We start from the raw sequence: 17,801 nt of genomic DNA on the forward strand, positions 1-17,801 counted from the left end.
GTAGATGTAAGTTTTGATAAATAAAAAAAATAAAATTACTATTTTGCTATGTCAAATGTGTTTGTGGACATTGTAATTTTGGAAGGGCACGTGCCCTTGTGCACCCTGGCATCAGCCGCCCTTGAATACTACAACTAATGGACGCAATTCCAGAACATTTTTACATTAACCATTTCTAATTTTTACAGCCAGTAAGGGACCTAAAATGCAAAAATATAAGGAAAACGTCAAAAAAATTTGCACAGGGGAGTCACCAAATGCGCGCTCCTCGATATATCGTAATTATTAGAAACAGAAAAAAAATGCGAGAAGTAAAGTTGTTTTAAAGGCTTAACACACAACTAAGTTTTTTTTTAATGAAACATTCTATATATGTTTACGTATTCTGATTAGTCTGTTCTTCGACTTTATAATAATAATAAATTTTTGTAACTCTGACGCCACGTTGACCCGTCATTCCAATTTTCTCAAATTTTTTTAAGAATGCAAGGTTCCACAAAAAATAATAATAGGGTTATTTTAAACATTTGGTGGTCATTTTACAATATTGTAAATTTCAAGTTTAAGAAACACACCAAAATCGAAAATAAGAGAATGAGAAACATTAATAAGATGCAGTAATAAAATACATCATGTTGTGTCTGAAGGAAATGAAATATCGATAGTTGAAAATTGTTTTTTACTTCTTAATCGTAAGCTAAGGAAGTATTGTAATCGAGTCCCTCAGCCGACTCTCTACTTTTACGTTTTCTCGACCTTTCATGACCCCTAGAGGACGAAGAAATAGGTCTCCCGTTTCCATCCGTCTGTCCGTGTGTCCGTCTGTCCGTCTGTCCGTCTGTCTGCCGTCCCGGATTTTTATTAGAGTAAGTAGTAGTAATCTCCGAAAGTACTGGACCGAATGTTATGAAATTTTGTACTTATATTAGGAATATCATGTAAATCGTAAAACGCTAACCAAAATTTGTCTATTCATTCCCACTACTAATGCGATGACGTCACTTCAAAATTGTACATAATAAATGCGTTTTAAACTGTATAAAATAACATAGTCCTACACATGTAGTTTATGACTCCGAACTGTGTTTTTACCCGAAACGTCCAGATTTTTGAAAAAAAAAATCAAAATTATGAAACAACATTTTTCAATTTAATTTGGAATCTGCGAAACCGAATGCTTTGAAATCTTGCAGATGGTTTATAGTTATGATAAGCATGATAAATTTGCAATCAAAATATATTTACTTATCCCCTCCAAAAAATTAAATAAATCCTATCCAAAATGTACAAAATATGATGAGTATTTGTATATACGGCGTGACTCAAAAAAATTAATGAAGGCGTGAATTTATTTTATTGATTAAGTCAGGATCTACAAAGCCCAATGCTTTGAAATCTTGAAGATGTTTTAAAGTTATCATAAGCATGGTAAATTTTTGATCAAAATGTATTTGCTCCTCCTTTCTAAAAAAAATTATGACGTCACCCCAAAATTTTGCTGAATAAATCCTATCTAAAATGTACAAAATATGATGAGTTTCTTCTTGTCATTTATCATTCCGTTCATATTTATTGGATTTGCATATACAGGGTGACTCAAAAAAATTAATGAATGCGTGAATTTATTTTATTGAGTTAATCAGGAACTACAAAACCGAATGCGTTGAAATCTTGGAGATGTTTTAAATTTATCGTAAGCATGGTAAATTTTTGATCAAAATGTATTTGCTCATCTCCCCTAAAAAATTGATGACGCCACCCCAAAATTTTGCTGAATAAATCCTATCTAAAATGTACAAAATATGATGAGTCTCTTCTTGTGATTTACCATTGCGTTCATATTTTTTGGATTTGCATATACAGGGTGACTCAAAAAAAGTCAATTTATTTTATTGCTTTAATCAGGAACTACACAACCGAATGCTTTGAAATCTTGCAGATATTTTAAGGTTATAAAGAGCATAATAAATTTTTAGTCAAAATATATTTGCTTACCCCCTCCAAAAAATTAATGAAATTAGCTGAAAAGTTTTCGGAATAATTCTATCTAAAATGTACAAAAATGATGAATCTCTTCTTGTAATTTATCATTCCATTCATATTTTTTAGTTTTGCATATATAGGGTGACTCAAAAAAATTAATGAATGAGTCAATTTATTTTACTGATTTAATCAGGAACTACAAAACCGAATCAATTTTTTTTTATTTAAAGACTCTTCACTTTAAAATTCAATTTAGCTTTCAGCACAACAAAACTCATATCTTTATTTACCTCTCCATAAAATATTTCTACACAGGCGTTAAAAATGATACCATTGTAATTTTTTTTGTGAACTCTTGTGTTGTTAGACATTTAAAAAATAATGGAATAACGTGGCAACATCGATTGAGAGGCGAATAAGAGTATCTAAAAATGTATGGGGTGTTATTTATATATAAAAAAATGAAGTGGTATATAACATTTCAAAACAAAAGAACACTCAGTATGTTTGAAAATAATTTTGGGGTATGGTACCAAATGAACCGTAAATTTCCTGGAACTTTTTTCTATCTCTAATTAATAACTTGGTAATTAATAAAATATCGAGGACTAAACACCTATTGATTCACCCCGTATATTCAGCAAGGATACCAACTTTGTAAGTATTACAAAAGAGCCTAGCGTAATATTTTACAGTCCCGTATCGACTAGGGTATGATGTACCTCAGGTCTGTCTGATTTTTACATCCCGACCATAAGCTAAAAAATTATAATCGAGTCCGTCGAGCGACTAGCTACTTTCATGTTTTCTCGACCTTTCATGACCCCAAGAGTACGAAAAAATTGCTCTTCCGCATCCACCAGTTGCCGTCATGCGCCTGTCCATGTCTGTGACAATTTTTATAGAACCGGTTCGATTGTTGTTCAATTTTGTAGGCATGATTTCATGTAGATGGTAAAACAACAACCAAAATTTGTCTAATCATCCCCACAAGTTTTTAATTTTGCTAAAATGTTGATGACGTTATCAAAAAATGTTTATATGGAAAAACTCACTAGAAACATATGCATACGATGTTTCTCTAACTGTACTTTAACAATCCACACATATATTAATTTTAGCTCATAGGGGTCATTATCAAAAATAATGAAATGCTTAAAGTTAAATTTTACTATTTTTCGAAGCTTTGTTCGACGTTACTTCAGGGGCGAGGAAAGTTCTGGCGAAATAACTGTGAGCCAATTTTCACATTACAGTGTTGCGCCATTTGTGGCTTCTTTGTTTTTTTTTTTCTCCAAAGTATATCCATAGCTCTCTTTTGATTTATTCTGATTTTTCTTTCGTGAATTTACGATTTGCGTTCTTAATCTAACCCAACATGAAAAAAAAAGTAAGGTTCACATGCTACAATAAAACTGAAATCAAATTTTGGAGTCTATGGTCAAAAAAGTATTTCCACATTCATAATAAAGAACTAAATATACATATATTGAACATAAAAACTCAAATATTTTGAAAACTGCTACCCAAAAAATTCGCCCATTATCCGTAAAAACATGTAGGATAATGTATCTAAAAAATACAAGTATGATTATAACCTTCACAGGCAATGCGCTGTATATTTGAAAACAATTTTAAATAGTAATCCTGCGTAATCTTCCCTTGTTAGATCTTGGCACATCTCTACACAAGTCTCAGCACGTGCTTTGTATATAGATACGGAAACTCAACAAGTCTTGGCATACCTGTAACCCACGAAACCAGAATCCAAATTTACTTGTAGTAGAAACTGCAGAACCTACTTAATATTGAAATATATGCAAAAATCTAACCACAACAGATCATAATGGTCAATCACAATTAAAATTTTAAAGTAATCAGTTCGATGCTTCGAAAGCTTATCTATTTAAGGTTGTATATATGTATGTTTAATTTCTAGTGACACGTTCCCCGACTCTGTGTTGGATGTCGCACATTATGTTCAATATAATGTAAGTTGCAAACACAATTTCCAGTTTGCGTACTGCTCTCTTTAACCCGAAAACTTCCTCGCTTGTATTTATGTGAAGTATATTTGATACCAACCCAACAACATTCAGTTATTCTAGTTTACGTCTAATTGAATCAAATTAACAGTGCATTTAATCAAACAAATAATAGTGCACATTCGATAATCCAGTTAAACAAACAGTCAACTACACTTTAGTGAAAGCCTATTTTCCCCGTTATCGATTAACTAGGTAACGCCGAACAACCCGAAATTGCTTCAACACCGAAAACACCTGCACATTTATCCCTTTTGCAAGATCCTCCCTCGATCCGAAGCAGCCGAAAACGGAATCCGCATTAAATGTCTGTGTGAAAGTAAGGGCAAATTGCGGACTTAATTAAAACCGAAATCGGTCGAACTTTCCTTTATTTTATGGTATTTTCTCACATTTCTGCCTACTGTCGAAAGCGAAATCTCCTCAACCAAAACAATTGCGGCAACCGTAAAACCGCAACCCAATTAATTATCATCATGTCCTTTTCTCACCGATCAAATATTTTGAATACCAACGAGCGAAAGGGTTAATAACAAAACCGTAACGCAGACGAGAATCCCGTTCCCATCCCTCGGGATCACGAAAACGGTCTGCGAGAAGAAACGGAGATTTTGGCATTAATTTCCATCAGGAAATTTTAACGAATTGAGTGTTTGGCGAAATGGCGTAATAAATTATTCAACAATATGGACTTTTATGGGTTTTGAAGAACGTATTGAGTCCGGAGACCAGGGTTTCGGGGATAATTCCGTTCGAGGGCAAATGTTCCATTAAAAATTTAACGACCAGTTATGCGCAAGAGAGATCAACAGGAAATTTCAACTTCTGTTACGGGCATCTTTCGTTCTAAAAACTTATTATTATTTCATAAATGGCTCGGTTTGTCGGCTGAAAAAAGGCGGTTTGTTGAAAGTAGAAATTCGGTTTGGGGCGAAAGGGAATGATTGAGCTGCTTGTTCTCTTTTAATAGCTTCAAAACACAAGAGAAAACTGGTTTTGAGTAGATTAATTCTATTAGATTTATGCCTGAAGCGTGGGATCTGTTTTGAAGATAATGATAATGTGAATAGAATGGGAACAATAGAGCGTCAAAATGATACATTATTCGGTCTACTACCTCGGGAGCTTAATAAGCTGTTGTGGTCTTCATAAAAATTCAATCAGTTGATATCGTTGCTCTGACAATGTTAATAGGGTACATCAAAGGGTTGGAAATTCGACCTTCATGAAATATTACTGACACTAAACCGTTGTTTCATAAAATTAAATCTGAAAATACTGTGATTAGTCGTGGTAATCGAGAAAAATTAATCTAGATAAGACTGGATTAGATACTGTTGATACTTGAAGAAGAGACCTGAAAAATTAGGGTGTTAAAAAGCAATTTAGAGCGCTTTTTTGATAAAAAAATCATACCCTGTTTCTGAGAAAAGTAAAAAATATTGAATTCGGTTATTCGAAGATAGTGAGATGTTAATTTCGTTTGATGTTTGTTCTCTTTTTCCAAGTGTTTCAATACCGCAAACCTTAGTCTATTTAGAAGAATTATTGATTCAAAACGGCTTGGAACAACACATCATTAAGGAATATGTCCAATTAACGAACGTCTGTATGAAACAGAATAGTTTTCAATTTAACGGGCAATTTTTTCAATAGAATTAAGGAACGGCAATGGGTAACTCGTTGCTTTCTTTCATGGCTGACTTTTTCATGAGCCGTTTTGAAAACGATTTGCAAGATAAGTTGGAATATTTTCCACAGATATGGATAAGGTATATGGACGATATTTTTGCCATTTTTGACACAACTAAATGCAACATTCAAAATTTTGTCAAATACTTAAACAGTCATTCCAACAGCATTATCTTCACTCACGAAGAAGAGAACAACAGGCAACTAACTTTTTTTTTATTTAACTGTCTCTTATAGAAAACTAAAATTTATATGTAAAATGAACTACTTTTCAAATAGAACAAGAGAAGACGTTTTTGGCCACAATTCCTTTGTGTTGTTACGAAATAAACCCATAACCTATGCGACACCTATAGGTTTTTCTTGTATGTATGTCAATGAAGGGTGATTCATCGACGGCCGAGCGGCAGGTGCATAAAGACAAGTCTGTAGCCGGTTACCGGAAGTCTCAAAGCGGCAGTCGCGATGGATATTCGAGAAAGACCTCGATCGCAGAAGTATGGGTTTTAAATAGAGGCGACCGTTGGGAACGGAGCATTCAGCTAGTGGAGTCAAGAGCGTCCAGTGAAATTCGCCGAAATAATTTTTGTACATAATCGCTGCAATAATTAGTCGTGTAAATACGAGTTATTAAGAAATAAATTGTTGAGTTTTACCCACGCCAATTCCAACGTAACAGTATCTTCAAACTCTTCTCCGATACCTAGAGGATAAAGCAGGATCTAATGAAAAGTCGGGAATTTATGAAATAAAGTGTACAAATTTTTTAAGTCAAAAATATATTGGGAAAACATAAATGTCGGTTATCACGAGATTCGAAAAGTAGATGGTTCAGGAATAGAAAAACTGAAAAATCCTAACATCGAGAAATTGGAAGAATGATAAATCGAAAAACTGAAAAGTCGAAAAATCGGAAAACCGAAACATAGAAAAATTGAAACATCCAGAAATCAAAACATCAAAAGATCGTAAAATCGAGACTCGAAAAGTCGAAAAAAACAAAAATCAAGCAATCGAAATAGTATGAAATGGAAAAATTAAAAATTGAAAAATCGTAAAATTGGGAAACTGAACAATCGAAAAATCGAAATCTTGATAAACCCAGAATCCAGATACCGAAAAATTGAAAACTTGAAAAATCGAAACATCGAGAAATTGGAAGATCACAAAAAAACAAAAAGCTGCAAAGTCGAAAAATCGAAAAACCAAGAAATTGGAAAATCGAAACATCCAGAAATCTAAAATCGAAAAGTCGAGAAGTCAAAAAACCGAAAACTCGTGAAATAGAAATCGCATAAAATTGAAAAATCGAAAAATTAAAAATTGAAAAATCGCAAATTCGGAAAACTGGACAAATGAAAAATCGAAACATTGAAATCTCACTAAATTCAGAATTCGAAAAATGAAAAACTAAAAAATCGAAAAATTTATAAGCCAAAAAATTGAAAAATCGAAAAATCAAAAATGTTTTAAATTCAGAAATTGAAATAAAATCTAAAAGCGAGAAGCCGAAAAATCGAAAGATCGGGAAATCAAAACATAAAAAATAGGAAAAATAAAAACATCCAAAAATCTAAAATTTAAAAAATGGAAAAAATAAAATGTGAAAAATTGAAGAATCGAAAGTTGAAAAATAGAGAAAAAGAAAAGCGAGAAATCAAAAAATCGAAACAAAAAATAAAAAACTTATGAACCGAAATATTGAAAAATCCCGAAATTGAAATATCAAAAAACGAGAAATTCGAAAAATTGATAAATCGAAGAAAAATTGAAGAATCGAAAAATTAAAAGACCGAGAAACATTAAAAATCACTACATAATGTAACAAAAGTCGATGAATTGAACAATTTTTTGCTAAAAATGTGGTCCTGATGTAAACGAGACTTTTTATGTATTTTAGAAGAAAGATAAAACCTTCTCTGACATAATGTGACCTTACCTAACCTGACTTAATATGGCCTGACCTGAACTGGCCTCAGTTGACTTGACATAGTCTGATGTGGCATAACATGGCCAGGACTGACTTGACTTGGCTGACCTGAGGCACTGATGATCTGGTCTGACATGACCTGATATGACCTAATCTGAGTTGACCAGACCCGATTTGACCTGAATTGATCTGGGCGACTTTATCGAAAAATCGAGAATTTTAAAAATAGAAAAATTACAACGGCAAAAACCTGAAAAATTGAAAAATAAAAAATAGAAAAATTAGAAAGGAACACTGAGAAATCGAGAAATCGAGATATCGTACAATCAAAACATCAAAGACTCATAGGAATAAAATTAAAAATTTATTTTATTAAATTTATCAACAATTTATTGTAAAAATATAGTTAATATTAAAATCGTCCCTCTACGCCACTGCTGAAGACCTACACCACTGGTGGAGTCCTATGTAGAGTATATATAAGCGTCTAGTTAATTTTCTCCCAAAATTTTCCAAAAACACGTTATCGAGGTTTTAAAACAAACTGCAAAATTTGTTTCAATTTTTTTATAACCCGTAGACGTAACGTTAAAAGTCTGGCCACATTACTAAACCACTGATAACAAAGTATGTCGAAATGTAAAATTTAAAGCGAGATTTAGATACTAGTAAAAATTTTAAGATGATGAACAGAACAATTTTGGTCTAAGCTCCTTTACTGCATGATATTCTTCTTAAAATTTCAGTCCAATAGTGTTGAAAGTTATCTGTGTAATAGGGCGCCATAAGAGACAGCCGTAATGGTATATCGACAATTTCGTATTCTACAAACGAGCAAACATGAAATTTGTTAACTAAAGTATAAAATTATTTTTGGTCAAAAAATGTCTACAGGAATTTTTTTCAACACATATTTTTGATTGTCGGAGTTTCTCACAAATTACCTAGGGCTAAAATAAAGTTGATATATGTATTAACTACATCAGTTATAACATTCGTCTAAAAGGTATGTCAACGGTAGTGAATTAGATATACCAAGTGTACCAGTTTAACAGTCCCACTTTGATATCTAAAATTATGGATAATGCACAAAATGAACATACCGATAACACTACCTCGCCTTTTTTCGGAAATGGCATCAACTTCTAGTTTTCAAATGAAATAGAAAATGTTTCTAAGTGCGTTAAATATAATCTTTTTTGTACTTTTATTTTCCACGCAAGCGAAGCAAGTATGGTAGTACATACTTAGTAGGATCCATCGGACGAATCGCTACATTCATTTTTTTTCGACATTTTATAACTCCTAGAGTATGAAAAATAGGTATGCCGTTTTGTCTGTCTACCTGGATTTTTATTAAAAAATAGATCATATCCAAAACTAATGGACAAATTGATGTCAAATTTTATCTGTATATTAGAAAGATCGTGTAGGTGGTAAAATAGTAACCAAAATTTGTCTAATTATCCCTATCAACATTTTGAAGACGTCACTTCAAAATGATCTATGGTACTTGCTCTTGAAATTTTGTAAAATAATATATTCCTGTAGATGTGATTTATGAATCCGCCTTGAATTTTTGCTCTAGGCATCTAGCAATCAATATTTTCTATATGTATTTAGCTTATCGGGGTTATCAAAATAAATGTCCTATTTTTCCAAATAATGGGGATCTGTTTGATTGCACTTCGGAGAATGGGAAGTTCTGTCTATGTAACCTTAGAATATTTTTTGTAAGTTGTGTAACATTTAATCTGTAACTCAATTATTGGTTTAATGGCTGAATTAATTTTACAGATGAAGGCGTCACTGTTTGTCAGTTTCTTTATAATATTTCTATAATAATTGAAAATATAGGAGTTTTGAAACGACCAACTGATGTAAAAATTTATAAAATAACTATACCTACTGTGGGTATTCTATAGCTATGTTGTTTTCTTGTAAATGACGATATACCTTTTTTTTCTATTTTAAATGAAATGTGTTTTTTAAGTGTTGCAAGGACTGTAAATTTAAAGGAAAATTACTACTTAGTGATAACTTTACAAACAATTGTAGAATAAATACACAAGATTTAATTAAACTAAATTACCTTGTTACTTTTTCAACTCTGAGTTTCCAACCGTGAGCTAAAGAAGATTTGTAATAGGGTCCACTCCGCGAAAAAACGTTTCATAACACCTATGCCCGTTTGCACCAAGCTAGGTTAAATTTTTAACTATGATTAAGTCCGAATTCTTTGCACAAGCTCACTAACGAAGATTAAAACCTCGGTTACTTAAGCGGTCCAACGTCGGCCGGTTAGAGCTCGGTTAAAGAGTATGATCAGAATTAAGCTCCAAGCGCTTGCGTAGTAAGCAGACTAGGAACGAAACACGCGACAGCTCGTCAGTTGTTGCTATACAGGTTTTTTTTGTCACTACATCGCTAGTGCAAACCTTAAGAAATTTAACCATGGTTAATGCTTAATCAGGATTACGTAACCGAGATTAAAGAAACGTTCGGTGCACTAGAGTCCGAAAAAATCAGTCTCCCGTTTCCGTAGGTCGGTAGAATGTCGTCTATCGTTTGTATCGATTTTTACTGAGCAGATAATCTCCGAAACTACCGGGCGGATTGTTCTCAAATATGTATCTGCTGGAAGTATCGTGTAGATTGTAAAACGCTTATCAAATTTTGTCTAATCCCTACTAACAATGAGATGATATCACATCAACATTTTGTTTATTAAATACTACACAGGCAGTCCTGCACTTACGGTTTATTGTTTATGAATCCGTGTTTATGTTAAAACACAATTAGTTACAAAAAATGTTTGTGTAATATTTGCCTAGTGTTTCCCGTAGGTGATATTTCGCCCACACATATGAAGTCAACTAGGTCATTGTCGAGTATTATAATGCGTTAAAGCTGAGCAACGTGAGATCTCCGCACGTGGGTTCGATTTGCGTCCTCGGCGACATTTTCTTTTCTGAGACAAACCAAAGGTGATATAATGCTAATGCTGCACTGATTTCGTATCATTTTTAGAGTTAGTTTTCGAATCAGTTTTTCCTCTTTATAATTTTGAAAGAAATATGACTAGTGAAATGGACGACTAAAATTAGATTATTTATGTAAATAGTTTATTACTATCTCATTATTGTGTTCAAATACATACACTACATTCTTATGCGTTTTTCCTGTCTAATTATTTATTAGTGTAAATAAATAAAACCGAAAATTTATAGAAGCCCTCAGACAGCCAAACGGTATATTTTAAACAGACATTTTAACCACAAGTTTAATCATTTTTGCTCAGCGCGCTCAGTGTTGTAACATCATAATTTTTACTTTTTGAGTCTAAGCTAGGAACGCATTGTAATACGGTCCATTCGGCGTTTCATGATCTTCAGAATATAAAAAAAAAAGGTTTTCTCGTTTGCGTCTGTCTATCGTCGGTGTCATTTATTAAATAGATAATCTCCGAAATTACTAGGCCGATTGTCAAATTTTATAAGTGTTTTAGGAATATCGTCTAAATGGTAAAACTCAAATTGGTCTAAATCTTACATAGTAAACGTTATTTAAATTTCATAAAATAACATATTTTTGTATACGTGGCTTATGAATCCGTTTATACTTTTAGTCGAGATTTTTTCAATATTATATTGTGTCTACAAATGCCGTAATTTTACATTTTGAATGGCGTACTTTATAAATAACGAAGGCCATACTTTATCAACTTTGTAACTTTTAAATTCCGTTCTTTATTAATTTTGAAATCGGTATTATCTTATACGGGACAGACGCCGTACTTATTTCTGAGGGCATTAAAATTCTTATACAGAGTACCCAAGAAGGTTTAATGAATAAAGCAATTTATTTTATTGATCAAATCAAGAACGGTTTACTCCATTTTCAAGAAAATTTCAGCATGTGCTTGCTCAAACTGATGTTCTTGCTAAAATGTCAGTCCACACATATTTTATTTTACCCTACAAAGGTTATCACAAAATCAAGTTTTAAAATATTTCGAAAGAGCAAAATTTATTGAGAGAGGAAAGTTCTGCCTAAATAACGTCAGCCCAATTTTTACTTCCCAGCGTAAGCTAAGGAAGTTTCATGACCTCTAGAGTACGAAAAAATAGATGTCCCGTTTTCGTCTGTCTATCTGTCTAGCTGTTATTATTTTAATAGAATCTCCGAAACTACCGGACCGATTGTTGGCAAATTTTGTATCTATGTTAGGAATAGGATGTAGATGGTAAAACGCTAACCAAAATTTATCTGTTTATCCTCATCAACGGTGGAGTGACGCCATATCCAAATTTTGCAATAGTAAATGTTATTTGAATTTTATAAAACAACTATTTGTAGCTTATAAATCCGTGTTTTTTTACCTTACACATCCAGATTTTTGGGAAAAAAATCAAACTTGTAGATTTTACCAATTTTACTTAAAAATCGAATCCTTCGAAATCTTTTAAGGTTATCGGAAACATGGTAAATGAAAACTGACTCACGATCTCATCTTACATTTTTGTCGAATTTTATTTAAATGTTGAAAAATAACATTGTCCTGAACTTCTGTTTAACGAATTCCTATTAAATTTGTATAAAAGAGATCGAGATTTTTGGAATAAAATCCAAATTTTCAGTTCTTCAACTTTCCGACTTTTTAAATTTTACATCTTAAATTTTTTTAATTTTTCAATTTTTTGATTTCTTAATTTTTCGATTTTTCGATTTCTCGATTTTTCAGCTTGCGATATCTCAATTCTTCGATATTTCACTTTTGAGACTTCAGTTTTTTTATTTAATTTTTCGATTTTTCAATTCCTCAAATTCTCAGTTTTTCCATTTCTCAATTTTCAATTTTTTGATTACTCAATTCCTTGACATTCAGTGTTGGAATTTTTCAGTTTCATTTTTTCGATTAATTAATTTTTCAAGTTCCCACTTTTCCGGTTTACTTTTTTCGATCTTTAAATTTTTGACGTTTCTAAATTTTCAATTTTTCGACTTCTCAATTTCTTGATTAATGAATTTTTTCCTTTTCCCATTTACCCATTCCTCAACTTTTCAATGTCCAGATTTTTCAATTTTTCGATTCTTCCGTTTTTGGATTTTTAAGGTTTGCGATTTTTCAATTGTTCGATTTTTTGACTTATCGATTTTTTGAATCAATTTTTCTTATATTTTTCAGTTTTTCGATATTTTCGTTTTTGGTATTTTCAATATTTCGGTCCTTCATTTATCGATTTTTCGACTTGTCAAGATTTTTCGATTTTTCAATTTTTTACTTTTAAGATTTTTCGATTTTTCAATTTTTAAATTTTAGATTTTTCAGTTTTTCGATTACTTAATGTATTTATTTCACTATTTCCTGATTTTTAAATTTTTCGATTTTTTAATTTTTCAATTATTAAAATTTTAGATTTTTCAGATTTTTCAATTCATCGATGTTTCAATTGTTCAAATTTTTAGATTTTAGATTTATCAGTTTTTAAATGTTTCGATATCTCAATCTTTAGATGTTTCGACTTCTCGGTATAAAAATTTTCGGTTTATCAATTTCTGGATTATGAAAATTTTTGATTTTTCAGTTTTTCGGATTTTTTATTTTTATGTTTCTCGATTTAGCAAGATTTCCATGTCTCGATTTAGCAAGATTTCCATGTCTCGATCTTTGAATATTCAATTTTCGATTCGATTTCTCGACCTATCTGTTTTTATTTTTATTTCAAATTTTCCAATTTTTAATTTTTCGACTTTTCGACTTTTCGATTTCTAGATTTTCTCGTTGTTTTGATGTTTTGATTCCCGATTTCTCGGTTATTCGACTTTTCGATTTTCCAATTTGTCCATGTTCCAATAATTCAATTTTTGGTTTCCCAAGTTTTCATTTCTATTTTGAAATTTTTCGATTCCTCGATTTTTCAGATTTTCAGTTCTTTAATTTCCGATTTTATAAATTTTAGATTTTTAAATGTTTCAGTTTTTCGATTTTTTAGATTTTACATTTTGGGATTTTTCAATTTTTCTATTTTACAATTTTTTGATGTTTTGGCTGCAGACAACTCAGTAATTCGCTTTTAAAATTTTTCAATTTTTCTATTTTAGGTTTCTAGATTTTTCATGTTTTCAAATTCTCAGTTTTTCAACATTTAATTTTGGGATCTTTTCAATTTCTGGATTCGTCAATTTTTGGATATTTTAATTTTTTAATTTTTTGATTTTTTGATTTTTCGATTTTTCGATTTTCAACTTTTAGAATTTAGATTTTTCGGTTTTTCAAGTTTTCGATGTTTCAATTTTCCGATTTTTAAAATATGTATTTTGATTTCTCAATTTCTCGATTAATCGATAGCTATTCCGATGCTTCAATTTTTCGATTGCTCGATCTCTCGGTATTTCGATTCTGTTTTTTCCACCCCCCGGTCTCACGACGAATAAAAAAATTCATCACAACTGAGACGGAGCGGGTGGGTGCGGCTTATCCATTACAATAATAAAATACTTAAAATATCAAATGGTGAATTCAAGGTTAGAATTATGTTTTAAGTATTATGCTGTTGAAAGTAAACTCTGTACATTAATACAAAGAAGCCAATGATTAAGGCCCACCCACCCGCCCCTATCTCAATTGTGATGAATTTTTCATTTATTGTCAGTTCGAAGGACAAAGCTTAATTACAAAATCCACATTTCTTTAGAAAAATTTATCATTTTAAACATGTTTTAATTTTTTGTTGCGAAAAGATTACTATACGTATATTAATAAAAAAAAAAGACTCAATGTAAACTCCGACATTTCAGTTGTGATAAATTTTTGTATAACTCGTGAGCCTAGGGGCGGAGTTTAATTACAACATCCTTATTTCGCTACAAGAAATTACCATGTGGAACATGTTTTAAGTATCCTGCTATCGAAAGAAAACTGTATATATTAAGAAAAGAAGCGCACGATTAAGCCCCATCCACCCGCCCCTGTCTGAATAATAATGAATTTTTCATTCGTTGTCAGATCGAGGGGCGGAGCTTAATTGCAAAATCCATATTGGTCTACAAAAATTTACCATTTCAAATATGTTTTAAGTTTCTAGTTGCGAACAAAACAATACGATAATGCTTCAAACATGTTTCACTCTGTAATTTCTTGCACAGAAATATGGACTTTGCGGTTAAGCTCCACCCCACGGTCTCACAACGAATAAAAACATTCATCACAATTGAGATGGGGCGGGTGGGTGGGGCTTATCCATTATAGTAATAAAATATTGAAAATATCAAATGGTTAATGCAAGGTTAGAATTATGTTTTAAGTATTATGTTGTTGAAAGTAAACTCTACACGTTAAGACAGAGAAGCCAATGATTTTTCGAAAAGCATTATAACAGCTTCCAAGTTGACCTTAACATGTTTGCGAATATTGTTGACTCCGAGTTGAAGCCTAATTACACCGTTTTCAATGCACGTGCAGCTGAAATCATCATTAACTCCCCATTAACAAAAATTAATATCAAAATAAAATCCATCTAATCAGATAAGCGTCCGTGAATACAAACATCGTGATCCTTCCACAAATAAAGCACTTCATTATAGAAGTTTTCCACAGGAGATTTAGATGTTCGCATAAGTTATTCAAGCGTATTCCTTGCAATATATTTCATGTCTTGAATTTTAACGCACACAACTATCACTCATAAAGCAAAGGTAGATAATTAAATATAAACTCTGGAATACAAACTGGAATAGCGTAATCGTTGCCGTGTAATTATGTCAATGTAAATTGCTAATTTACGCTAGTACAAATACAGAGTAAAGTTTACATGACTGTTTAGATTTAATCAGTGGGTACTTTAAACTAGTTAAAAATGTTTTACTTACCACTACAAAATTTGGTACTAAGACCTAATAGATTTCCGCGTTCGAATTATTTTGTTAACAACCGCAAATTTGTATTGTTCGTTCGATAAATTTTAACACACAGAACTTTACTTACTAGAGAATGAAAATTCCGGAAATTTATTAGAGTACCGATTTTATTACGGGAAGTGAAATATAGGTCGATTTTAATAGCCGTCATCGTAGTATCTGGACTTTTACTGAGCGGTTACAGTTAATGAAATTACTGATTGCACGAGCACGTCATAATGCTGAAATATTGTATTAATATGATTACGAATTATGCGATTTATCAATCACAGTAGCATCCAAGTGTGCACTTTATTAAATCCAGTAAGTATAATTAAATAAATAATAAAATGCAACCTACCAAAAAAAATCGCGTCACAGTGTTATGTAACACGTAATTTAAAAATAATGCATTAAAATAGGTACCCTTTTTAGAGCGAAATCTACAAACTCAATTTAAATTTTGTCGAATATTATTTTTCATTTAAACTTGCAAAAACACTGCTCATTTTTCAGCACGAAAATTCTCTGTTGTTTTGTGGCTGTACCATAAGCAGACAGGAAACAGACAGTAATAATGTATTGACCACGACGTTCATTATTTCGTTGGTGTTGTCAGGAGTAGAGATTATAACTTTCCATGGCTTCAAATTTTGTATAAAGCCAGAGGAATATTAATGTTTAGTTATGTTAAAATCGCATTTAATCTTAATCTGATGCTTTTTACACCGCTGTAATGTAATAAAAAGCTAATATGAATTAATGAAATCATGTGAAATTATGTGTTCTTTTAAAAAATTTGCGCTCTATAATGGAGCCGGCAACTATTATAATAAATTATTAAATCAACTAAAATTACTAGTACAATAAAATATTAAAGTGTTTCATGTTGTTTTGTATATTTTATATTATAAAACCCTAAAAGATTAATCATGTTTTTTATACTGAACGCTTTTATTAAATAAAAATAGAGAAATATCTAATTGAAAAGACAAACGAAATTATTGACCACACGCGACGTTCCCTTCCACCAAAACTACTGACGAGTTGAATTTTAATCCATTATGCAAAACACAAATGGTTTTTATGGCTACATAATAGCGTATTTGTAACTCCCAAACTGACCCAACCGAGTCAAGTGCAAATGCAATAATTACTGCAATAATTGAATCACCATACTCCAGTTTGGGCAACTTCCCCACTTCCAAAGCACGTTCAAACGTTCTCTCGAATGAAAATCAGACTAATGATTGTGTTGCCGTTAAATTATTAAACTTAATCACGTCATATTCACAAAAAAATCGTTACAAAACGTAAACTGACCCAATGAGATTTAATAATAAATTGGACACTCCCTACGGCCTCAAACACAGGACCGAAACAAAAAAATCAAACAAAAACAACCAAATCAAATCATGAAATTTTTAAAAATATCGTCGGTTTTTAACAGCCCAATCAAAAGGATAAACATCTGTTGCTGATAAAACTGAAAAAATAAATAAACGTAACGAGTATGGGTCGTAAAGACTTCCCCAAACACCAACTGCAAGAGTTTATAATCCAATAACTTTAACTCCAACGGTTTTATTTTCTTAAAAGTGGAAACAAAATCCGGGTTGGTGCGAAGGTTAATTTGCAGTGGTTTGTGAGTCTTCAGCGCCAAATAATAGCAAAAATGTCGATATTTCATGAACTGACTAATGTTTTTTCAATGGAGGCTGATTTGTACATGTAGTTGTGGGAGCTAGTGATGTGTAAATTCCACCACACTGGCAAAAAATTACGGATGATAATGTAGAACGTGGAAATACCGAAGTATGTATGTTATCCGGATTGAAATAACTCCGATGGAAATTACAAGCACAAGTTTTAATATAGGTATTGTAGCGGAGCTTTCAAAGCGCTCCGCTAGTACCCTTACGAGGGCGCTGTCCTCGGCAGCGCCGATATCAACCCCACCAAGCTCACCCCCACTGGAACGCACCCCACCTGAAGTTACTTCATTGTGCAGGTACTCCCACGCATCTCAACCCTGCCTATAAAAGGGCAACTCGGACGCTTTTCAGGCAGATGGAACTCCACCATCTCCACCTTAAGGGCTGCACTGTCTCGGTCCCCTTCTGGTGATCACCAGGGCTGCACTGTGTTACGGTCCCCTGCGCCGCTTCGATATTATTACCAGGGCTGCACTGTGTTACGGTCCCCTGCGCCGCTTCGAGATCTTCACCAGGGCTGCACTGTTTTACGGTCCC

At 32.3% G+C, this 17,801-nt stretch overlaps 1 protein-coding gene across 5 annotated transcripts in view; it reads right to left on the minus strand.

Moving 5' to 3' along the window:
* Nucleotides 1-17,801, minus strand: part of LOC135130705 (uncharacterized protein) — a 573,502-nt gene that overhangs the window by 343,566 nt on the left and 212,135 nt on the right. Inside the window, exon 1 of one of the 5 annotated variants that reach the window (XM_064058147.1) lies at nucleotides 9,743-9,925. The exons of the other annotated variants lie outside the window; for them this stretch is intronic. The gene's annotated coding sequence lies outside the window, so the exon portion shown is untranslated. Of the gene's footprint in view, nucleotides 1-9,742; nucleotides 9,926-17,801 lie in introns of those variants that run through there. 5 annotated transcript variants of the gene reach the window in all.

The sequence above is a fragment of the Zophobas morio genome, unplaced genomic scaffold, assembly GCF_036711695.1.
Source record: "Zophobas morio isolate AGI-343-1 ecotype UQ-CSIRO unplaced genomic scaffold, CSIRO_AGI_Zmor_V1 ptg000017l, whole genome shotgun sequence".
NCBI lineage: Eukaryota > Metazoa > Arthropoda > Insecta > Coleoptera > Tenebrionidae > Zophobas > Zophobas morio.